The sequence below is a fragment of the Scaptodrosophila lebanonensis genome, unplaced genomic scaffold (genome assembly GCF_003285725.1).
Source record: "Scaptodrosophila lebanonensis strain 11010-0011.00,11010-0021.00 unplaced genomic scaffold, SlebRS2 tig00000024-arrow-pilon, whole genome shotgun sequence".
Taxonomy (NCBI): domain Eukaryota; kingdom Metazoa; phylum Arthropoda; class Insecta; order Diptera; family Drosophilidae; genus Scaptodrosophila; species Scaptodrosophila lebanonensis.
This window is the reverse complement of record NW_022060538.1, coordinates 8,977,510-9,002,771: the sequence shown is the minus strand read 5'-3', so window position 1 is coordinate 9,002,771 and position 25,262 is coordinate 8,977,510. Positions and strand designations below refer to the sequence as shown.

The following is a 25,262-nucleotide window of genomic DNA, read 5'->3' as shown; positions in this document are numbered from 1 at the left end:
GGCGAATTAGGGATATAAATATTTAACAATTTAACAATATAATCAAATTAATAGAAACTATAGAGCATATAGTTTGGGTGTAGCCGAAGGTAATTTGTTTGAATTTTTGTTTGTTTGTAAAAATAATGCATTGGTCGCTCTCTTGATTCTGCTGTTGTCCATTTGTTTAAAATCTCTCAGTGTCGGCTCGCTTTGAGTTTTCGTTTGCTGAAATCACGCAGTGTTCTTATTATTTTCATCATTGGTTCTACTCTGGCCCGGCGATTCTAAGTTTATGCGCCAGCAAGCATCGAACATATTTTTTTTATAGAAATTTCTCTGGTGACCATAGCAACTGGCTGGCATAGCCATTGTGGAAAAGTTCTCTTCTACATACATATATCAAAGATATAATATATTGAACGGAATTAATCAAATGGTTAATAAATGGCTTAAACTGCCTATTTTCAATTCGAAAATATCAATAAATGAAAGAGTGGTTGGCAATGTTTAATTTTGAAATTGTTTGTTATGTTATAGTCGCAGCTGAGAAGTCTTTTCTGTCTGGAGGGAAGGAATTTGTGAAATGGCATTCAGAGTTTGTTATTTTGCAACACGTGACAGTTGAGATGCTTATAGTTTTTCAACAATGCTTTGCTTATAAAATTAAGAATGATTCAGAATCTCTGCTCTTATAGTTTAATTATGAAATTTGGTTTTTGGCCATTTTGAGAGATAAATCATATAAAAAGCTTGCTTTCATCAAAAGATTTTCAAAGCATGAATGCCAAGTGACTAATCGAAAGTGTTAATTAAAGTGAGTTATGAACTCTTTTTAACAGAATTCTTTAATTAGATTAGGGCTTATATTTTCTCTCTGAAAGACGGGAACTTTTAATTTGTTTGGTAAAAATTTTAAATGTTTAAATATGAATCAAAATCTGCTTTAAATATACAGAACAACACATTATTGTCACAGTGACATTTTAAAGCTTATTCGTAAAAAAATTAATTTCGTTCAAAAAGGAAAAGAAACGCAACAAAAAGATTATTAATTTCTTTCGAAACCATTAATTATTTGTTATTAAAAGAACATTTTTAGCATGTCTAAATGATTAACTAAATAAAACTAAGTACAACTAAGTTCAGACTCGCTCATACGCAAGTTTCGTTATTTCGGATATTGGCTGAGCACTTATTGTCCGGAATATTGAGGTTATACTGTATTCGTATCAATTCATAATTTGTATACTATGTAGAGTAAAATGACATAAGAGAACACAATAGAGAAAACTATAGAATATTTCTAACTGAAAATAGTTTGGTTGTGTGACTGGCTATTTATTTTGTACTATTACTTTTGACGTTGACAGGTTAAAACCTGTACAATAAATTCATCTGACTACCCACCTACGTACTAACATACATACATACGTGCTACAAGTATATTGTCATACCCGGCTTTCTGAACTATGTATTTCATATAACTTAAGTAAAATAAGCCATCATTGATTGTATAACTTTTGTTAAATAAAAGTCTTGGCTATGATAAAAAAACAATATTCAAATAATCTCTCTTTTAGTATGATAAAGTAGTCTTCTATGAATATTTTCTGGAAACACTTTCAGAAAGCTCGTAAAAACTAACAGTAATTATTGAGTTTATACTGTATTTGTATTCATTCTCAAGTTGGACATAAAAGTATTATGTCAGAAAATGCAAAAATTGAGCAAAATATAGAATAGTTTCATCTGAAAATAGGTTGTTGTATTTATAAATATGTTCATGACTGGCCATTTATTATTATTAAGGCATGTCTACAAGAAATGAATAAATCTCAAAACAGTAATTCTAATGGAAACATATACTCTGAAAAAAAAAAAAACTGAATGAGTCAGGCACAATTAATCGAAAATATGGGTTTTGTTTATAAACAAAATTCCAAATAAATAAAGCTTGTCTTGGCGTGAAATCCAAACCCCTCCGTCAGGGAATTGGATAAAAACAAAAAGTAAATAAACAATGTGGCTTAAAAGCTTGTAAAGTTAGTGCTGCCCCCAACACGTTTGATGTTCAAAATACGGTTGTCCAAGCAAGGACTCTACACAGCACCAAAGTATCCGATAGTCCGAAAAGTCGCACTTTGTGCAAAGAAGTAAAAGGCTTTTTTTAAAAATGCAATAATTATAATTGAAATGAATTGAATTCCCTTCCAATCAAGCTATTGTTATAAAACCTTAATAAAACTTTTTGAGCTGTGACTAAAAAAGTGTGAACACATTGCCTTATTACTATTGTTTTTTTTATTTCTATAATTTTTATTTTACGCATGATATTATTTTGACATTTCTGATTACTACCATTTTTTTTTGTTTTTGTTAAAAAATTTTGTATTTCATTATTCCTAATCAATTTAAATGCTTTAAGAGCTTTCGGCCAAACGTTGTATGTATTTATAAATATCAATGACCTGCGAGTGTGAACAAACGAAAAAAAAAAAACATTTTATGACAATTTTTTAATAAAAATATTGTTACATAACTAATGAACTTGCTTTGCGAGAGTATAGGAGCTTCGGTGCTGTTAATAAGACATTCTGCTGTCATTTTACAGGCCTATAATCCCATTTCTATACGCACTCTTTCTTTGGCTAGACTTGACCATATTCAAAATATATGAAAATAAATATATAAGTATAACATAATTTATTTGCGTATATTTTCTAGACTAGAATTCTAAGTTGCTCTGTCTGTCCCTGTGTATGCGTGTGAGTGTGTGTGTGCGTGTGTGTGTGTGTGCTGTAGACTCTTAGCCATATATTTGATGACCACCCGTGCACATGTGATTTTCGTATGGTTGCCCCTTAAGATATTTTTAAACATATCGCACACATTGTGGGCTCGTGAGTCGTCTAAGTCGAAGGTCTTTTGCCGCCTTATGCTACGAGTATATTGGTACTCGCTCGTAGCATTATGAAAGCACGGCAAAAAATAAATACTCGACCAAATCATTTCTCTGTCATTGGCACACAAGCAAACCAAATAATGCACTCAATGCAGGCGGTGCACGGATTTGTGGCTCGAGTATTGAATTTGACGCGATATTTGCGGTATGTATATACATACATACTGGTACATAAGTACTATAGACATACATACAAGTATATGTGCGCTACTCACTCTGGTGTAATGTTGCGGATTTGGATGCATTTATTTGTCGGTATCGGTGACAGGCATGCGGATTATTGCCTTCAATGTTTGAACAGGAGCAGGACTCGCACTAACGCACTCTGCCAATCTGCCACTCTGTCAAAGCCTGTCTGTGCCTGGACTGTGTGACAGTCTATTCTGTGTCTGTCTCTCTGCCTGAATGATTTATGGCATAGGGAGCCAGCAATATGACGCCGGTGCTCAACTTAAACTTTAAATTTTCCGCTTGAAACACATACACTGGGGCTCTGGGGTTTATTGTCAATAATTCATAGCGTTCGGCAGGCGCGTTTTTGTTCGTTCGCTTCCTTAGCTGCGTGCTCGAGCAACTGAGCTATAGTCGAGCTGTCGAGCAATCGAGCTGCCAACTGTCGATGTCGATACTTGTGTGACGCTTTTCGAGATAAACACCTCGGTCAGGTCTTTATCTTTTCAACTTAGTTGCCTCTGAACATGCAACGCTCACTTACTCCCAACACGACTATAGAGCGACTTGCCTATAGAGCGCCCCCTTTATTTATTTATTTTTTCTTTCTTATCCAGCTACTTGCGTCTTGAGTTGTCTTTTTTTTACAAGTGTTGCAGCTCCTGCTGTTGCAGCTACTGTTGTTGTTCGTATTTAAAATTTCGCGGCCTACAAGTGTCTTTTTGTGTGTGTTCGTATAACTTTTATAACAATTTCAAAAAAAAAGAAGAAAAGTGTGAAATATAAATCAGAGTGATAAGTTATGACTTGAAGACCCTGTGTATAAGAAGTAGCTGCCTGGCACGTCTATCGCGAGCTATTTTGGCCCCATTTGCCGGCCACTCTGACTAGCACTGATATCGGTTTATAGACTTCAGAAACCGTTTGTGACGCACACAGCGGCATTCGATTGCGCACAATGTACTTCATTCTAAACTACAACAACAACAAAATTATGGTAAAAACCACAACAAATATAGTATATGGTATACACACATTCGACTATATGCCAACATATATAATTAAACGTACTTATTTCTGATAAGCTCTCTGCAAAAAGTTATTACGTAGCTCCGGCGACTTCGATGATATCACAGAATGAGCGTTAAATAGATGATATACTATTGACGTTGTTAGGTAAAAACCTGTACAATAAGCTCATATGATTACGTACATATGTATGTATGTACATACGAGCCATAAGTATGTCGTCATACCCCGCTTTCTAAACTATGTCGTTTATATAGCTCAAGTAAATGAACCCATCATTAAGTTGGTTTTGTTTAATCAAAGCCTAAGCACTATCAACACAAAATTATAAAAGTAATCTCCATTATAGTATGATTGTCTTCTATTCTAAAAGTTGTCCAAAGTGGCTGACATTTTGAAAATGTTCCTCATGATGCAAGCAGAAATATTCTTAAATATTAATACTTACATTATTTTTGTTATATCTCAAGCAGAGCAAGTTGATACCAAACAAAATAATCAAAGTGTCAGAATAGTAACTGATAAAAAATGACTACGAACGTATTTACTTGCTCTATTTGAAATGCTTAATGCTTAATAAAACCGTTTAAAAAGATTTGATTGTGTAGTTGTGGTATTGAAAAATTCATGTCATTAAAATGTGAAAAAATATAAGCCAATATAATAAATTAATTTAAATATTCACTGCCTTTTTTTTACAACGGGTTCTTTTGTGAAGTAATCTAATCGCTTTTGAAATCAATTGACAATTATAAGTGCATAAATGCATAAATCCGTAAATAAAAGAATACAAAAGCTCTCATTATTTAATCCAGCTTTTGTTCAATGCAGACATCAGCTTAAAAGTTATACTATATTTTCTGATGTATTTAATTTCCTTTATCTTTCTGTTCTCTTAATGCTTGACCCCTAATTGTCCATTCTATGGAAATTGTAATACCTCTTTATTACGACAACTATCTGACTTATGCACTTTGCAAAAATAAATATATAATATTTTAATTAATATATATACAAGTAGTACCCAGCTGAAAAAATGTATTTAAAGTTTATAAAAATGTGTCTTTTTTTTTTTCAAAGATAATATTTTTGTTTGCCTTGGAAAAACAAATACATATATAGCAGTAAACGTATATGCTATAAAAATTTACCACAATGCCATCTGCAAATAATTCATCGTTCATTCTTCTTAAATTATCAGATGGGGGCATTTATCAGATTATTCAAATCCAGTAAAATCAGATTGTTGTTGTTGTGATTGAAAAATTCACCTAATTATCTATTTCATAAATTTATCCAATCGGGTAGTTTCCTAAAACTGAAATGTTATTTATATTGATTTTAATATACTTGTAGTTTAAATAATTTAAAAAATTCTTATTTTTATACCCAAAATATTAAGCGTATAACAAAGAGATTAAAAAGATTAAGAAATTTAGGTATTTATAAGTTTTTGTAGTGTCTTGTTATGATCTGTTTAAAAAATTTAAAGTTTTATTAAAATCGGTACCATATAGCTGCCATAGGAATACAACAACAAGGGAATAATACAAGCTTTGCTTAAAGTGTAATTTATGGATTTTGGCGGGGAAAATGGTGGTGCGTGTTCCTAATGAGTCGGACTGGTTAGATTCGCTAACGTTTATATATTTGTTTCAATGGATTCGGTTGGGCCGTAATTCAGCTTAGCTTCGTTTGTTAATCTTAGCTCATTATAAATAGTCAACATATTTTTTGTTGCATATTTAATTTAAGGACAATTTAAAAAAATAGCTGTTCTAAATGCTGGATTTGGTCGTTATCAAACATATTAGAGTATTTTTTTGTTGCTCTATTTACTTAAAACTAAGGTCGTCAGCTTGTGTTTAACAAATACATTTCACAAAACGCCCATCGACTCTCAGTTATGGCAAGCTCTATTTGAAAATTGGGACACCAAAGTATTTAAAAAGTTGTTTAGTCTACATCGACACGACACAATCCTGTTTAGCTGCATTCTTTTCCACTTCTGATAAATATTTGATAGGCAGCAGCTAAGTACAAATAACACTTTCCCACAAAATGTGCATAGCCAATTATTTAAATAATTCATGCGTGTTGGCTTGCGACAAATCCTAAGAAGCCTGAGTGACTTGTAAGACCATATGCTAAAGCCACGTAAGTGATAGTAAAATATAAATTATACGCCATGTAAGCCGCAAAATGTGAGCACCCAAGCGCCCATTTAGTTGACATAGCAACTGGGCTAAGCACGTGGGAAATTGAAAACGAGCCATGTAAGAAAGAAAACAGGCAGCCATATATGGATTGAAAAAGTGACCGACAAGAAGTACACACAACCAATTACCCATTGAGAAAAGCCGTAGCCATAGCAAACAAAAAACAAAAAAAAACCAACAACAACAAAATCGGTGGCTAGCATTAAGGAATGTTGGCTCCTCATGGCATTTCTCCTCTGTTCTCCTCTTCTCATTTTTTATAGCCTGTACCCAAAGGGTGAAAGGCTATACTAGTTTTGTGCGCATGTATGTAACACACAGAAGGAGGCGTGGCAGACCCCACAAAGTATATATATTCTTGATCAGGATGAGAAGACGAGTCGATATAGCCATGTCCGTCTGTCCGTCTGTCCGTCTGACCGTCTGTCCGTCTGTCCGTCTGACCGTCTGTCCGTCTGTCCGTCTGTCTGTATGAGCGCAAGGATCTCAGTAAGTACAAGAGCTAGGATAACCAAAATTGGTATCAAGGTTCCTATAAGCCCTAGGCAGAACGAGTTTGTTTATTTTTTCTGATACACCCCCCCACTCCCCCGCAATTCGTATTTTTTCTTATAACTTCCGTAATTCTCGGAATTTTAAAATCAATTTTGGTAGGTACATCCAGTTAGTACTAATGTGTCCGTGTGCCAAATTTCATCATGATAGGTCAATTCTGAAGAAAGTTATAGCCATAAGTAAAATCGCTGCTCATGCGCTGCCTGCAGCTCTGTCGGCAGCGCTGCCCGCAGCTGTTGTTGTTGTTACTGCTTTTGATCAACTTTGTGCTGCATACATACACGCATATAAACACGCATAGGTACGTGATGTAAATGTATGCTGTTTAAACTGAACATAAACATGTATTCTAATTTAATTTAATTAATTATTTTAATTAAATAATTCATTCATTTTTTTTAATAATTTAATTTTTAAATAATTTTTTTTTTTTTTTAATTTTTCCTTTTTGTGGAGAGTACAGGCTATTTTACTGTCGGGCTTGCTCGACTGTAGCGTTCTTTCTTGTTTATTAGTTTGGATTTGTGGTTTAAAGTAATGTTAAGTGAGCCAAGCTAAAATATGTACAATATACAAGTATATATCGTTTTTGATTTGATACGTTAACGAGAAAATGTTTCTCAGCTTTGTGGGGATTGGAGTTTTCGTGTAACTCTAAGCGCAACACATGGCACATTTATTGCACTGATGGGAGCCACAGCTTGGGATACAGTGGTGTCAGTGGTGTTTTAATTTTATTGTAATCACTTGTTTGAAAATAGCATTTGTTAAAAATTCTATATGCTTTTTAATCCAATAGAAAATACAAGTATATTGTTTTTGGAATGCGAGGTAAAATTTTTAGAACATTTTTTCTACATTTCCAAAATAAATATAAAAATAATGTTGATGAAGGGAATTGCTATAATCGTGCTATGGTGTCAGCTGGAGAAGGCATAGAAGAAGCATTTAGAAGAGATTCTGAAGAATATAATAAATCTACATATTTATATTTTGGGTAAGCAAAAAAATTAGACCTTCTCCCGATTCCAAAGTCGATTAAATCCTTCGAGCTTCATTCCACAGCTTCTTCCAAAAATTACTGACCTCATCGAATACAAGGCATGAATGACTGATAGTTTTCTGTTATATTGATGATGAAAAGCTGAAAGCTGGTATTTACAAGTACTGTACAAATCTGTAGTTTGTCCCACTGTGCGCCAATGTCGGCGGTTTCAAGCAGTTGATGCTGAAATTTCGCAACAAATGGCATTGTCGGCATGTGTATTTTCGCCTTTTTCTCCATTTATGCCACTGCCTTTGTTTATTGGCGACATTTGCGATTGTATGGGTTTTGTGTGTATGCCTGTGTGTATGGGTGTGTGTTGGGTGTGTGTTACAACAAGTTTGATGTCGGTCGCTATGGCAGTCGTTGATTTGAAATGCCTTGTCGAAAGCAAACACACTTGTATATCCTTCCTTATCTGTGGGTGTGAGTTTAGATCTATATCTTTTTCATTGACACACGCACACGCTACTCACTCACACTTGCACACATCCATGCACACACAATCACACTCGCTAACATGTCAGAGTCGAGTCCCCAACACTGCTTTACATATTCAGATTCGTTTCCTTGCCACTGCCCTCGCCTGTTTTGTGATGTCAACGCTAAACTGTTTATTATTTAACAATATCCCCCTTTTTATGCGCCGATTTATGTGTGTGTGTGTGTGTGTGCGTGTGTGTGTTTGCTTTTTTATTTATAACTGTATTTCACACATTTACAGAAGGAGGCGTGCGTGCCTTGCAGAATGTTTTCGGTTCAGCTTATGGTCGCTTATGTGGCCGCCTCACGCGCTTAAGGCGGAAAGCACGAATTTTAATAGTTTGCTGTCAATATTTAAAAAAAAACACACACACATGAAGATAAACAATGAAGCAACGCCTTGTTGTTGTAATTGCTGTTAAACTTTATAAAGCTGCGGGCCAGATTTCCGCTTTATGAAAGCAACATGTGTGATGCTGTGAATGTGTGCTGCTTCTTCTAGGCACGACGTCTGCTGGAAAACACATAGGCTTTTCCCAGCAAACATTTTTCATCGCTGTTTGGAATAATAATGATTATATGCGACGGAAGCGCAGAAGCCTCAACAATTCATTTACGTTTTTCGAGAAAACTCAAAACAATTTTTATTAATTTGATTATTCTTTAACAAGGATACAAAAATAACAATTAGTACATCCGGATGAGCAGAAAAGTTTTCTTTAGGTTCGCTCTTATGGCTACTAACTTGGCTTATTCGTTCATTTCTTCTTGATAAAATATTCAGAGTATTCGTGGAATTAGTATTATTTATTTTTAGTTTATAAAAGACAAGTCTCTTATTAAATTAAAAGTCTAAATTACATTTGTCTAAATTAAAATTTTTAAAATTTGATTAATACTATTTGAAATCGCTAGTCAAGAAAAGTGACTCAACTGTAATTAAGTAAAAATGAGTGGACAATCATTTGGAAAATGTAAAACGAAACACAACAAAATTTTTTTCTTTTAAATTTTTTTTAGAATGTTCCATTTTCTCTAAAGCTTAATAATGGAGTTTCTTTACAATTTTTAACTTTGTTTGTGCAATAAGTATACTTTCGAGTATACTATATGAACAGTTTTCATTGTAAATTAAGTATACTATACAAGTATGTATATTGTTGGCCACAAATTTCTGTTGTCATCCAAAAACAAACAAAAAAAAAGGAATACATATATTGTACATAAAAAGCGAGCACAAGAAAAATACAACGCCGTCATAATTATGGAAAGTTGTCTGCTCCCACCTGAGGGACTTATAATGACAATTTAGTGCAGTGCCCGCAAATCAAGCTTAAAATTGAACTGAATGGAAATTGTTGTATATGCTCTTCATATACATACATACATATTTAAATATGTGAAACCCGCTGGTATGAAAGAGAATTTTCTGAAACAATTAATTGGCATGAGAAGCCACATTTCTCGTTTACTTTTTGGTTGAAGAATCAAAATCATTATTAAATAAAATAGATTTGCGAAATTCATAAAACTGCTTTAAGGTTAAACATTTTTCAATTAAATTAAATGTCACTTCAAACAAATTTAATACTTAAAAAATACTTTGCACAACTTTTAAATCCTATTAATAAAAAAATTAAAAATTATAGATATACTTGTATACATATTGCTTTGAATAAGCCAAGAATAACGAAAATTTTAGGCAACTAGGCAAAAGTAGGATGACTTTCTCTGCAATGTTCTGAGGTTTAGGTGTCTATAGTTGATCCAGAAATTGCTCCATCAACTGCTGGCATGGTGCTAGCATACCAAAGAAGGTATGAGAGTGTGTGCGTGTCGCTTGAGGGCGCAACAGCGGAAACATGTATGTATACAGCAGGCAGCCTAAAAGTAGGCTATATTGTTCAGTTTATCTGCCAAGTAGTGCGGGTGTTTGTAACTGCGTGTCTGTGTTTGTTTGGTTGTTTGTTTGTTTGTTTAGGCCAAGACGGTATATCACACACACACACACATACACAGAGATATAACAGATATGTGAAAGCATATACACACTATACAAAGATATATGGCCACACAAAATAAACTGTGCTGGCGCTTATCAGCTAAATGATTTCCTCAATTAGCTGCCAAATCTGTCAGTGGCAGGCAGAGAGGCAGGCGACATCTTTAGAGAACTTTTGCCAGCGGCTGGTGCACACAAACAAGTGTATGCTGAGTCACGTTATATATGTGTGTGTACATATATATATATATGTATGGGGAATCGAAAATAACATTTGGGACCACAATGCGTTAGAGAAGTTGCTGCCTTGCGTCCAACACTACGACTATGGTGACATTGATTTGATTTCAGAGTGCGACAATGTCAACACGCCACGCACATTTTTCATCACACTTCTAGCAACTCTCTAGCTATGATTTCATACGCGTTTCTGTGAAAACATTTTTATATACATATAAGGGGTCGAACCATAAAGGGGAGAAAATAAAAACTCACAGCAAACTGGTATTGATTTTCTATCCGGGCTGTCGAGAACATACGCACGTTGCGACAAGTGATTACAACTGCCAAACGCACAACCACACAACCACACAGTCACACCATCATACAGTGGCACAGCCACACACACGCACTTGCTCACGTGCCACACATGCTTAAAGCTATCCGACTTATCAGCCATACAATTGTGCTGCAATCTATTTCAGGGGCTTCTGCTGTTTCTGTGGTTAATTGGAATTTTTCTGCTGATTTGCCACAATTTTCCCGGTCAAACTTTAAATGAGAAAACTATGTGTTGTTTCCCTTTTGCTGGTGTTGTTGTTGTAGTTGTTGCCAATGTCCTCTCCAAATTGAAGGGGTTAGTGGAAATGACAATTTGTGCCAAAATTTGCAACGTTTGCTGCTGTGACAGCAACAGCCGCCTGATATTTGATAAATGGGCCTGAAGTGTCCAGCAAATATTTGCTGCAAGGCATGAAAAGCTAGTGCCAAACAATCAAACCATCTATCCATCAGTCAATCAATCAATGGGCGAAGCAGTTGCATAGCTGACCCAGAGCTCAATTAGTAGGAATAGAAAAGCAAACTGACGCAGACAAACAATTGTGGAAGAAAAACCAGAAAGAAAGTGCAAAAGAACATCGTTTAAGAGAAACGATCAATTAAATATTTGAATTTTAATAAAATGCTGAAAATACTGACTACGAACTCGTTTGAAAATCTCCGAATTTATATGTCAGTTTTTAACATTTAGCTCAACGATTACACAATTTTAAATTGTTCCAGAATAGGTTTTCTGGATTAGAACCACGCCGCATCATCATCGCAGAAGCATTATATCGAAGTCAAGAGTGCTCATAAAATTAAATAATTGTCAGATCTTAAATAAAGAATAACACACAAAAAATATGTTTTGGCATACTGAGTTTTTAAATCGAGCAACAACATAACGACCTTATTCCTGAATTTAATGTAACAAGTGAAAAAAATCTAAAAGATATTTAAACAAAATATGAGTTTCAAATGAATTTAAAACCTGCATACCCAGAAGTAGCTTAAGTTCTCTGCTTTCGTATTTTTGTATTGGTGTTCAAATACAGCCATTATTTACATTCGTCTTAATAGAATATATATATTTTCCGAATTTGTTTTGTTGTGGATTTGAAAAATATTCTTTCGCTTTTTGTAAAGGGCAAAAAGTACTCTATTTATACCCGTATTTGTTTTCGGTAGAATCGGGATAAGATAGACGATCAGTCATTTCACAAGTTCTGATAGTTTGTGCTCTCATTGCTCTTTATCTATCTACAGTCAATATGTATTGAAAAAGAAGTAAAGGCAATTGTTTGCTTTTGCTTCGAAGATGCCTTTTCTTTTAGAACTATAATGTTTTTTCCTTTTTTTTTCTTTAGTTGTTTTTTCTTCTCTATTCTATTCGTAATCAATTGTCTGATTATTATTTTTAATTTTATTTTTTAATTTTGTTTTTATTAAGTTTTCATTGATATTTTCTGCAACTCACTTCAGTATTTTTACATCTTTCCTGAAAGTCTTATCTGCTCAATCTGTTGCCGTGCAACGCTGCGTATGCGTAATCGGCGTCAATACAAATATCGTAGATATATTTGCTAAGCGCCTTAGGCGCCACCAACTATATGAAACCACAATGGCAGTCAAGTGCCTAAGTGGTTTTCTTGACTATGCTTCTTTTTCTTGTAGATATTAGTTGTTGCTTGTTGTTATTGTTGCTGCTCTGGAGCCAAGTAGTAATTTATGTGTTCGTTTTGGCATGAAAATAGCAAATGATGCCATTATCTATGTAACTTAAAATTGCAAAGGAAAATCGCATTATCGCATCGTCATCATCATCATTATCATTATCATAATCATCATCGTCATCGTCATCACCATAGCCATAGCCATAGCCATCATCAGCATCGTTATTGGCAGCCACATAGTTAGTGTTGACATTGTCGAGATGGCGCCCTCACTAATGTGTGGGGCGCAACAGTTGAGGAAACAAGGATGGCCCTCACTCACACACACATTTATGAAGCACGCCTTCAAAATCCATTATGGCAGACACTGCCAGTGGCACTCAATACACATACACACACGCACTCAAACACACACACACACACACAATAAAGCATACACAGTTGCCTTTGCGATAGTGTCACAAAGCAGCGCTTAGTTATGAGTCGAGGAGCGAAGGACACTCCAATTTCAGCATAGCTCGAATTCGTCAGTTGTTGTTGTTATTGTTGTTGCTGTTGGGTTGTTTCCTGTAGCTGGTTTTCTGAGTGGAAAGAATATGGCAAATACATACATCTCATTGGAGGAAACATACAATTAACTTTTGTGATGAGAAATTGAAATTGAAAGCAAAACAGACTGAGTGTTTTCCTTAAATGCTAATGAAGCCTCCTTGGAAGGAGCAGATATATTTATGCCGACGCTCTGCTCAGTCAAGCAACTAGTAATAAAATATGATATTTTTTTGATGAGGGCATTTTGCATTGAAGTATTGTGAAGCGACAAGTTATCATTTGAAGTGCAATTTTAAACTCGAAGAGAAGATAAGGTGGCATCAGAATTATAAAAATCATTTATAAATCATCATTAAATGAAAGTCGGTTAATGGAATTATTTTAGATTTTATCAAAGAATAATCTTATGTTTAGTGATCTTAATTTGCTTATAAGAATTTTTCTTGTACATACAAAATAAATGAATAAATAAAGACAATTGAAGATGGGAAGGCAAGTCAGGGAAGAACACTTAGCAGCAGCATTGTTGTCAGTACTCGGTGCTCAGTTCTTTTAAAGTGCTTTGTACATTAACGTACTCTGGAGTTAAATGTTATTAATATTATTTGGCATTAATAATACCAGCACAGATTAAATACGTATTTCTTTGAATATTTTTGTTAAATATAAAATAAATGCTATGCTCGCTGAATCTGATTTGTCAAATAATCAGATTAGCTATTATTCCCATTGATCTGCAAGTGTGTTATTAGTTGAAGTTATAAGTTTGCTTGTTTAAAATTAAATTAATAAAAATTCACCCCGTTCCAAATTTTGCAGCCACAGGTCTATTAATGACGTTTTCCAGCTATACTAATGACTCGTCATTCGTTTTCTGTTATTAATGCTTTCTATTGAATAACATACACGACGTTATATTTATCGTTACAATAAATTGTTTGCGTGACCCTCAAATGAGGCGATCTAAGCTCCACTTTGCATCAGTCAGTCCCTATCCAATGAACTGTGAGCGCATTAAGTCAATATTTTATACGTATATCGAAAGGTAGAAGTAAGTTCACGATAGTAGCTCAATAAAGTGAAATATTTAAGCAGTTTGATTTTTTAAAAGGCAGTACAGTCTGCTTACATTCATGTGCAACAAAAGGAAGTCTCCCAAGTTTGTCATGTCTGGTGTAAAGTATACTATAAATCTTGTTTATCCTTCACAATGTTGTATTGAAAGTTAAAAATGTTGATTGGAATAATTATGCATTGTTTTATGGACTATTGCTCTCAATATTCTAAGCACGTGTGGCACGTATTTCAAAGCCTGAGCATGGAATTTAATTTGAAATTAAATGACGAGCAGTAAACACGGCATAACTAAACGAATTTCGCTTTAATTTAGATTAATTAAAAACAAAAAACGAGAAGAGACAAATGTGTTGGCAGCCTTGACAACACACACACACACACTCACCCACACACACACATACATACATACCTACATATATACATCATTTAACATATGCATATGTGTGAGCGAAGCGGAAAATTATCATTTCCTTTGCTTTTGTTTTCACAGTCAATGAATTTTGTTGCTTCGTTGGCGTGAGAATAAAGCGCAGAAAATAAAAAGAAACAAGACAACAAAATAAAATAAAAGGTTTCTTGTTAATGTTGCTCGCAGTATCTAGGTTTGTTTGTACATGTGTGTGTGTTTGTGTGTGTTTTGATATCGCATTGTTTGTTTAGATGTGTGCTCGCGCTGATTTAGTCATATTCATTATTTTCCGCCTTTCTTTCGCAGGCGTTAAGTTATATTTATTTAACGCAAACTGCTATGCGTCTTTCGCTTACTCTCAGATGTACCCACACAGACACACTCACACGCACACACGCACACACACACACAGACGCACACGAAGACGCCCGCACTTTTGAATGCCACAAAAGCGGACTTAAATCTTCGTCCTTGCTGTCAGCGCCTTCATCATTTGGGTTGTTCTTTTGCCGAGGTTTTTTTATTTTTTGTATTTTTGTGCAGTCGCAAATTTAATTGCCAGTGTTGTAAAATATCTTCCGTTTATTTTTATTTGGTGGGCTCAGCTTTTTTAATGGCTTCCCGAGGCTGATTTTTGTCGTTGTTGTTACTTTTATTTTTGACTGCCTTTTACGCACGAATGCCTTTTTATCTGGCTTAAAGTAATCCCATTTTTGTTCATTCATATTTTTATGCGGAGCGCTTTAATGAAATTGCCTGCAGATGCAAGCCAAACTTTACAGCTGTTCTCCATGGCGTATGCGCAATATTAAGCCACACACGTACAATTTAGCATAGAAATGGCGATGGCAGCTGCCCGCTTCCATGTAATGCGTATGCATGTGTGTGTGTTTGCGATTTTTCACTGTCAGTTTTATGATTAACTTTGCACCAAAACCCAGAAAATTCACACTTGAAAAAATTCGCTTTACTTTGGTGTTCGTTGTTGCTCTGTCAAAACTTTGGCCATCGCCGAAGTTGCTTGCGTTGCATATCCTGCCACATCCTAGCTGCTATTGTTCAATTGCCACACGTTGCTTAGCTGCCTTTAGCTGCACATGCTGCAGAAACCCATGCAGCAAGCATGTGAGAAATCTTGAAACATTCTTCAATATTGTTGATGATTTCTTGCGGTCCAGCCCCGGGACTTGCCGTTTTGTTTTTCATATGCATGTACATGGTACATATACTCGTATGTATGTAATATGTTTATATATTGTGTATGTAGTTTGTATGTGGCTTATGAAAATTTCTCGCATGTTACTCTTGTTGCGCGCTTCTAAGGGCAGCTGCCTGTTTGAGCGGATGTGGCTGCTTCCCACGCAGGGCATGAGCTCTTAAGTGGCGGAGCTTGTGGCATTTTGTACTTAGCCTTTAAAGCGCTAAGTGAAGAGAACAGCTGCATGTTAAGCTCACATCTGGGTGGCTCCGAGTTGCTGCACTTTGTTGATTTTCATTTAATTGTCCATTTTAAGAGCCCAACACGAACTGACCTTAAATGGAATTTAAGCTGCACACATCAACTTTAATTGAAGCTGCAAAACTTTTAATAAAAGTCCTAAATAATTGAAAAGGTTTATTTCCCAGAACCGAATATGTTTTGCTGGACAAAGTTAGTTAATGCCCTTGTTGTTTGATTTAAAGATTAAAAGGAGACAAAGTTTTGCCATTAAAATATAATAGAGATTTGTATTAGAATTTTACGCAAATTTGTTTCACATAAATCTATAAGAAGAAAGAGTAAAATGAAAGTGAAAATTGTGTTTGGCTGATGGAAATAAATCAAGAAATTGATAGACAATAAATCGCAACGATAGTAAATCTGTGCTTACTCGTAAGATACACGTATGTAGGTGTATGTAATTTATGTTTCTCATTCAATGCAATGATAGAAATTTATTCAAAAGCAAATGCAGAAGTGTTTTAAAGTAAACATAACTTTCATGAACTAAACGAAAGAATAGTGTTGCCTAAGAAATTTTATGTAAGCGTCTTAGTTGCCCTGTGTTTTTATTAAGATTTATTTGAACGACTTTCCTGAAAGTTTCAAGAACTGATACTTGATTTTCTTTAAGACCTCCTTTTTTATTTTAGACAAAATATTTGCATGGAAAATTCACAATTTATTAATCATATCTATATTTATTTTAATTTTCCAATAAAAGATTGAGCAAACATTTGAAATTATCATTTGAAACATCTATATCTTTCTTCGTCATTTTTAAGTATAACTAACTATATTTCAGTTTCAATATACTTCAATTTACACAAAAAATACAACCATTTTTAACAATCCAAGCAAATGCATTTTAAGCCTTTTTTATTCGCATCCTCTACACAACATATTAAACAATTCAAAATCATGCAGCTTAACAGTTTGCTTTTATTTCTGCAAAATAAACTAAATTTGTGAATACATTTCTGTTTGCATTTAACTTCAATAGTTACTCAACAAAATAAACTCTAATTTAATTATAGATCGCACAGCATTTCCGTTTTTACCTAAAATGTATTTTTTCCGCAAACGTGAACTCCCAATATTCCATTATAAAAATCTCACTCAGATGAAATGTCTATTTCCCCATTCTGTAATAAGCTAAATATTAGTATAAGTTGCTTTACCTAAAATTAGACACAGTGGCAATATTCTCATTTGGAGCCATGTCAGCTATTTCTAATCCTTTGACACACTCGAACGCTTCAATGGCATCAATGTTCGGCTAAAACGAAAAAACAAGCCCCAGTGGTGCAGTTTTCAATTTGAATATTGAACGAAAACGCAGAGCAACAAGCCGTCATTTCAAAAAGGACATCAAAGGGCTCTATATTGTAAAATGGCAGTCCACGAACTAACAATTCGAAACGAGCTTTACGTTTAATTTGTCAATGCATTGAATCCAATATCGCACTTTTGCTGAATGAATACAAATGACTGCATGAACAAATGGATGAGTGGGCAACGATGAGAAATGAATTGTTTGGCAGCTGGCAGATAGGCGGGCAGTCCAGGATTCTTTTGAAATAAAAAATCACTGCTATTGACAAAGAAAGTGAAGGGGGAAAAAAGTGTTTGCTCCATAAACGATGAAAATGCATAGAAAGCAATTCTGTATGGAGAAAAATATTGCTTGCCAACAATAAAGTCAAGCGAATGCCAACTGCGGCTTGTTGCTGTTCCTTTTACTGTTGCTGCTACCATTTCTGCACCTTCCATGGCTCCTTCTACTGCTATCCCCTTTGTGTTGTGCCTCAGCATTTGTCGCTGGCCATGTGCGTGTGTCTTTGTTTGCTTTATGCAGAGGCAAATGATTCCGAGTCAAGTCGACCCGCCCACAGCTTATGGCGGACGAGCTCAGCTATTTGCCTTTCTTTTTGTTTACTTGTCTGTATTTATTGTTTTTGTTGCCATTGTGCCATGGTAAAAGGCTCAATTAGGCAGTACAAAGCCAACAGAAAGCCACCAGCCGCACCACACATTCACACACACGCATATGTGCTACATACTCGTTCTTAATGGCTAGGGGTTAGAGCCAAGTTTTCAAGCATTCATAAAGAAAAAGACGCAAGCTTGTGAAAAGAAATTTACCTAAATGCAGATACTATAGGCGCTCGATATATGAATAGCACCCGAATTCTTATTTACTAATGAGTAGAAGGAAAATTCTTAATTATAATAATAATAATAAGGTTTTTAATTATTATAATAATATTTTTATTATATTAAGCTGAATAAATTTAGGGGCTACCAAAAAAGTATTAATTGTCGTACCTAGATCTTAAATAAAGAGAAAAAAATAGTCCACTTAATGACACTTTTAAATGAATTGTTTTAAGGAGTATGCTCAGTTCCGATCGGGAGCTTAAGTTCATTCAAACCAAGATAATCCTAGATAATAAATGGATTTCTTTCTTTGAGACGAAGAACACATCGAATATAAATGGAAAATAAAACTGAGTATGAAGCATCAAAAATGATTCAAAAACCCAATATAACTTTTAAATCTATTTCACTTTAGTTTGAGTTTTTCAGACAAACAAGTGGAACTGACCAGTTTAAAACTCATTTAAAATGTTTCATTTACATTAACTATATTTATGGATATATTAACCGATCCGGAAGAAATTCATTTGGTGCCAAAGTATTAACAGTTTTCGAAAATTGGAAAGTTTCACAGTTTTTTCAAGTCTATTAAAAAGCAGAATTATTTTAAATTAAGTTTAATATATATTACTTGTGTTGTTACTATCAACTTAAAAGTATAAAAAACTATATTCATTTTTAGCTGCCAACTTCGATTATTTCAAACACAACTTAAATGATTGGCAACTAGTATTTGAAAAACATGGATTTTCCTAAATAGTCTTTGTTACTCGTATGTTTCTTGTATCTAAAAATATTGAAATTGTAGACAAATATCGGGTATTTAATAATCATATTTAAAAATTCTAGCTCATTTGGGGTAGATTTCTTTTACCAGCAATACTTTTTCAACATTCAAGTGGCTTTCTTAGTGCCTAAGAATCAGCTATTCATTTTGATAATACTTTTTAAATTATTATTATTGAATATATACTGTAATAGAAACAAATGCGAAAAGAGCTCCAAAACGACCTAGACATGCGGCATTTGCAGTGGCAACAGAAACAGAAACGGCAGCGGCAACGTCAACGCCACCGTTAAGCTTAATCGATACCAAAACAGACTGACAACTGTCACTGCCACTGCGTTCGATTCTTGGCTCAAGGTGGAGACCATTGGGCGTATGCGTAATGTACGAGTATGTGTGTTTGCATACAGTGTTGTGGGGCTTGTAAATATTTGCTGGTGACCGCCATATAGTACCAATACTATAAGCCCCTACTTGTCCGCAACTACGAATTTCTAGCGTTTGCAGTTGAGTATCTTAAAGATACATATATACATATACGTTAATGCAGTAGCTGCAAGCAAAAGTAGTTGTTGTAGTAGATTGTATGAATTGCATGAATTACCGGCAAGAGCGCTGCAGATAGCAAAACATTGAGGAGCCAGACGGGCTGCTGCAGAAGTAGTTGTTGTTGTTGTTGTTGTTGCTGCTGCTGCTGACACAATTTTTGCTGCTGCTGCTTCTGCTGCACCTACTGCTGCAGAGCTGCGGTTGCTGCTGCAGATAGATGTGGGGAGACACATACACACACTAATGCACACACACAGCGACGACAACTGGATGTATAGTATGATGGCGACGGCAAACGGCAACTTTGACCAGGATGCGCACCCGAAGCGTCGAAATTGCGGAGCGAGACGATGAGAACGAGGCGAACGAGTCGAGCGCACACACGAGCCTTTGCAACGGCAATGGCAACGGTAATGGCAGCAATGTTAGCGACTGAGGCTGCAGCGACTGCGACTGCGACGGCAGCGGCGATGACGACAACGACGACGACTGCAACAACTGCGACGACGACAGCGACGAATTCAGCGACAGCGATAGCGGCAGAGGCAGATGCAGATGCAGAGGCGGTGACAGCGACACCGGCGCAGCTACAGCCGAAAATTTTACCCCGGAGGCTGTTGAACTGCACCGCTGAACTCTTTCTTTTATACTACACTGCTCCTACTACTTACTACAACTATTATTGTTATTGTTGTTGTTGTTGTTGTAGCCGTTCTTTTGCTGTAGTTTCTGCTCTGTTGTTAGTGTTGTTCTTCTTCTACCTCATAGCTGGCACTTCATTGCACATTTTTATCTCACGTTGCCAAAAAGAACAAACACAAAAATATTTGCAAGCACGGGCTGCGGCCGGTCAACGTTGGGACAGGCAGGTTCAAATGTCGGCGACCGATGGGCCCAAATATATACTATATATACATATATATATATATATATATATATATACATATATATATCTATATATGTATATATGAACGTCCTTTGCAGCTGCAGTTGCCCAACTGACTGCTTGGCTCGTCTTTTTGCCGCAAAGTATGCAAAGATATTTAGCCTAGTTTTTGGCTCAATGCACTGAACGTCGTTGATATTGTTGTTGCTTAAATAGCTGCAGCCACAATTATTAAATTAGCTGCATTTTCGTAGCACTCACACAAATATACACACACTCTTCATAATTCTCATATGCATATGTAAGTATAATTATTTTGCATTTATTTATGGAAGCCCATTAAAACTCAACACTTATTGAAGAATTTGTTATGGTTGTTGCTGCCGCACTTGCTCTTGCTGTTGCTATTATTATTATTACTATTGTTGTTGTTGTTGTTGTTATGGTACACAAATGATGTGCAGTGATCTATATATAACTGTATTTATGTATATATATGATGGCTTTCATGCATGCTGCCTTTCGGTCTGTCTGTATGTCTGTTTGTCTGGCTGTGTGCAATTGTAGTAAAAATAGTAAAATGTTTGCTGTGTTCGGCACTAAAAATAGGGAGAAACGTTTTGCTGTCACCACTGCGGTTGTTTTTGTTATTATTGTTGTTCTTGTTGTTGTTGCTATGCTTGGTTATTTCTGTTGCTATTTGCGTAGAATCGCTTTGCGTAGTTAAGCGAAAACGTTACACGCTCGCACGCCACACAGTTAAAGACTGACCGACACCACGAGCAGCCGCATACGAAAATTTTGCCGAACAACATGCTGGCCGCCGACGAAGAGCTGCGGACCGATGTTGGGTTCGGCTGACAAGGAATGCGTGAGATTCATGAAACATGGCGCCGCTGCTTGATAACAGAACGAACAAAGCGAACAGGATAAGGAACGAGCGGTTTTCGGAACAGGCCTATCAAACGATAAGAATCTCTCAAGCTGCCGGCCTCTCATCATTCTCAGTGCAGTGGCGCAGCGTTGAATGTGTCGCCGTCTGGCTGGCAGCCCAACAACATCTTAGACACCAGAACTGTATTGGAGGCAGAGGATGGGCGTTTGGGGATTTTGGTGTGTTTGGGGGAGGAGAGGGGTATTTCGGTGTAGGCACCTTGGGGTGGGCAAGCAAGCGCGTAAGTTTTTGACGCCCGTGTTAATTCTTGTGGAAAAAGTTTTTGCTCATTTTTTTGTGTGTGTGTGCTCTGCAGCATGTGAGGCATTAATGACTTGGTGTGCCAATAACTGTATACTTTGAGGCGCTGACTATGACGTAAAACACAAATTCCAAATGTGTTAGTTTTAATTAGACAGCGTTCCACATATTGTAATATTTATAGAATATCAAGTTGTCTTTAGATTGTAGCTTAAAGTGTTTTAACAATTAGTAATTCAGTAGCAAATTCAAAAAGGACTAAGCTCCTAGTTTAAGCTGTATTTGTATTTTACTATAAGTTTAATTTAAGTTATTGTAAATAACAACAGTATAATTAAAGTTTTACATTTAACAACAAAAAAAGTGTAGCAAATTTGTGATATCTTACACTTTTCAACATACCATTTGATTTCCTTAAGTCGTTGTAATAATAGTTTTGAATTGGATGCAGTGAATATTGAAAATCAACTCTATTATGTTAAGTAAAGACTATTCATTGGGCTGTCTAAATCTCTATCTTAGTTCCCGATAATTGTGCTTGAATGTCCTAAATATTTGAAGCCACTAAGTATGTTTATTATAATAGTCGTCTTTCTTCATAGCTATGGGCTAGAAGAAAGAAAGCACACTGTGGTTCGATACAATTCAATTACCGTAGATCAGTCAACTTTACATTTAGTTCATGAATAAAAAATTAGTTGCTAACTATTGTTATTTCAGAGTTTCAGCAAAAATTTCCCTGTAATCCAGTTGTCATTTCCACACTCAAGAAGAAGGCGTCGCGTAAAAATAATATGTTCGAGTAAATGCAAAATATAAGGTGTTTAGCGTTTGCATCGAATAGCGTGCTTTGGTAGTCTGCTGGGCTCTGGTTGCCGAGACGTCTTGTTCTGCTGAGGGCCATGGGACTGTGGGAAGTGGAACAATTACAACAACAACTAGAGCAGCGGCGACGGTGACATCGCAATGTGCGAAACATCATAAAAATAAATAAGCAAAACGGAAATTAATAAGAAACACAATGATGTTTCTGTCGCTGTCACTGCCTCTCCCACTGCCTCTCCGAATGCTTCTCCAACTGCCTCTTTCTCTGCCAGGCAGCCAAACAGCCTGCCTATGGGATCCGAACAGACATAACAATAACAACTACAACAATGCAAAATGTGTGTGTGACGACGCACCGTGCCATCAATTTTCTTTGTACTACCTCTAGTCTATGCTTATAGGAATTTGTAAAAGTATGTATATATACTTGTATATAGAGTATATACATATGTATGTATGTGTGAGTGTTTGTCTAGCGTATTTTTACTACATTCTGTTGGGTGGCCGCTCATTGGTATTTCGGGGCGTATGCGCGATATTTTTATGTTTATGCCTTTGTCATTGCTTCGTTTATTGGGAGGTTGGGGCTCAGTACAGCTGGCTCAGTTAGTCCCAGCTGTTGTCCCTGCTAGGGATGTGAAGATAAGAAAGTTCTTCGAACCAGCTCATTTCTTACACAATAATGAAGAAATAAAGAAAGAAATAAAGAAATGCTCTATTTTCAAGAAAGAAAAAAAAACATTGAAAACGGCAGCTATTAAAGTAATTATTAAAATGGCTTGTTCTTAATTTCTACAATATAGCTTTTTAATAATTCATATTTCGTCTGATTCTTAGAAAAAAAGATTCTAAGTATAATTTTATGCATCAGATAATTTTAGTCTAATATCACAAGGCTTTCAGAAATATTATATCCGCCCAACTAATATTTGTGACTATACATCATCACCTTATATTTTTCTGTACACCCATTCATTCATATTTTTATCATAACGTATTTGTGTATATTTTATTTGCCTATCCGTCTATCTTTGGCCATATATACTTATCTATATTTTCATTCTCACAAATATTTAATAAGCTGCTCTCTATTCACATCTCCGTATATTCATCTATTTAATTTTTTATATTTCTATATCTTTTGCAATCTGTCTCTTGACCTCTATACATATGTACTAGTATATTTTTGTCTTTATCTCTTATTTGTCTATCTTTTTATTATTTTATCTATCTATTTCGTCATTCTATTTCTTATATATCTATCTCTTCATCGCTCTGTCTGTTTAACCATATTTTTCTTTAAGTTGAAAGCAATAGCATATTAATTAGAAATATGATTCAAGGAACAGATTATTTTTTCATGATCCGCTTTCAACATATACTCGTAGTATTTAGCTCCTATTAAGTTATTCCAAATATTCAATACTATATGTAATATTAAGCGAAATTAAAAGCTTGTTTAATTTCTTATTGAATGTTAATCCATTTTGCATACCATACAGACTCAATAACGATTCAATATTAATCTGTTGGTTTCTTAGAATTTATAAATAATAAGCCCAACATTTCCCATTGCGAAAAGTATAAAACGAGATAGATTTTGTTTTTGTTTTTTTTTTTTAGTTTTATTTATGTAGTTTTCTTTTATTTTAATCTTTGTTTAAATCTACAAATACATTTACAGCGGAGGGCGAAAGAACAAAAAATTAAAAATGTTTACTCTTTGTTTGTTGTTGTGTTTTTTGTATTTTGTTACTTTTTTGTAATTTTGCGAATTTTATTTTTTTCTGCATGTTGCTGACAAAGTTTTGTTTCTTTTTTGTTTTCCATCAAACGTTCATATATTTTTTTATAAATATTTTTATTTATTATTAATTTAATTTGTTTTTGTGGTTTGTTTTTTTTTTTTCGTTTAGTTCTCATTCACATATTCATCAACTTCGTCATCATCATTATCATCATCATGACCATCATTATCGTCTTATTATTTCTTTTATTTATTATTCAATATAATTTGTTAACAACTAATAATAATAATAATTTCGCTTAGTTTGTCATAACTAACATGCCATAATCATCATTATCATTATCATCATTATCATAATCATCACTAAATTAGAAAACAAAACAAGTAGAAAAACAGCAGCGAACAAATTTTTTTTCATGTGTACAAATGTGGTTGTTTGTGGGTGTGTGTGTGTGTCTGTGTGTGTGAGTGGGTGGTTGTGGGGTGGTGGGTGTGGCTCCAAAACTAGCTAATATGCTGTTTGTTTAGTTTTAGACACAAATGTTGCAATTTGTGAAATATGGGCCACAATTTGGCGCATTTCTCTGCCAAAGCCAAATTGAAATTTTTGTATTCGTTGTTCACCCTTAAAGCCGTTTAAGTGGAAAGTGGGCGAGTGGATGAGTGAGTTGGTGGGTGGGTGGTTGGTTAGCTAGGTGTGTGTTGTGTGAAAAGAGCGCGCATCACAGCGAAATGAAAAAGAGAATTAAATACTGTTAGCTACTGCCTTGAACGCATCATATACATATATATATGTATATACGATCGTTGTGTATTTGTGTTGGTGTGTGGTGTGTGTGTGTATGTGTTTTGGTGTTTGATTGGAAAATGCACACAAAGCATAATATTGTTTATAAATATTTTTCGTTTATTTATTTATTTAACAAGTATT

The 25,262-nt window shown here is 35.0% G+C and overlaps 1 protein-coding gene across 5 annotated transcripts in view; it reads right to left on the bottom strand.

The window, feature by feature from the left end:
- The window catches only part of LOC115621567 (sodium/calcium exchanger 3), a 76,717-nt gene extending 56,141 nt beyond the window's left edge, over positions 1–20,576 (bottom strand). For 3 of the 5 annotated variants that reach the window (XM_030515253.1, XM_030515248.1, XM_030515251.1), the window contains exon 1: positions 3,160–3,789. The gene's annotated coding sequence lies outside the window, so the exon portion shown is untranslated. Of the gene's footprint in view, positions 1–3,159; positions 3,790–19,733 lie in introns of those variants that run through there. The other 2 variants (XM_030515250.1, XM_030515252.1) reach the window with 2 other exon arrangements.
- Between the last annotated feature and the right edge of the window lie 4,686 nt (positions 20,577–25,262).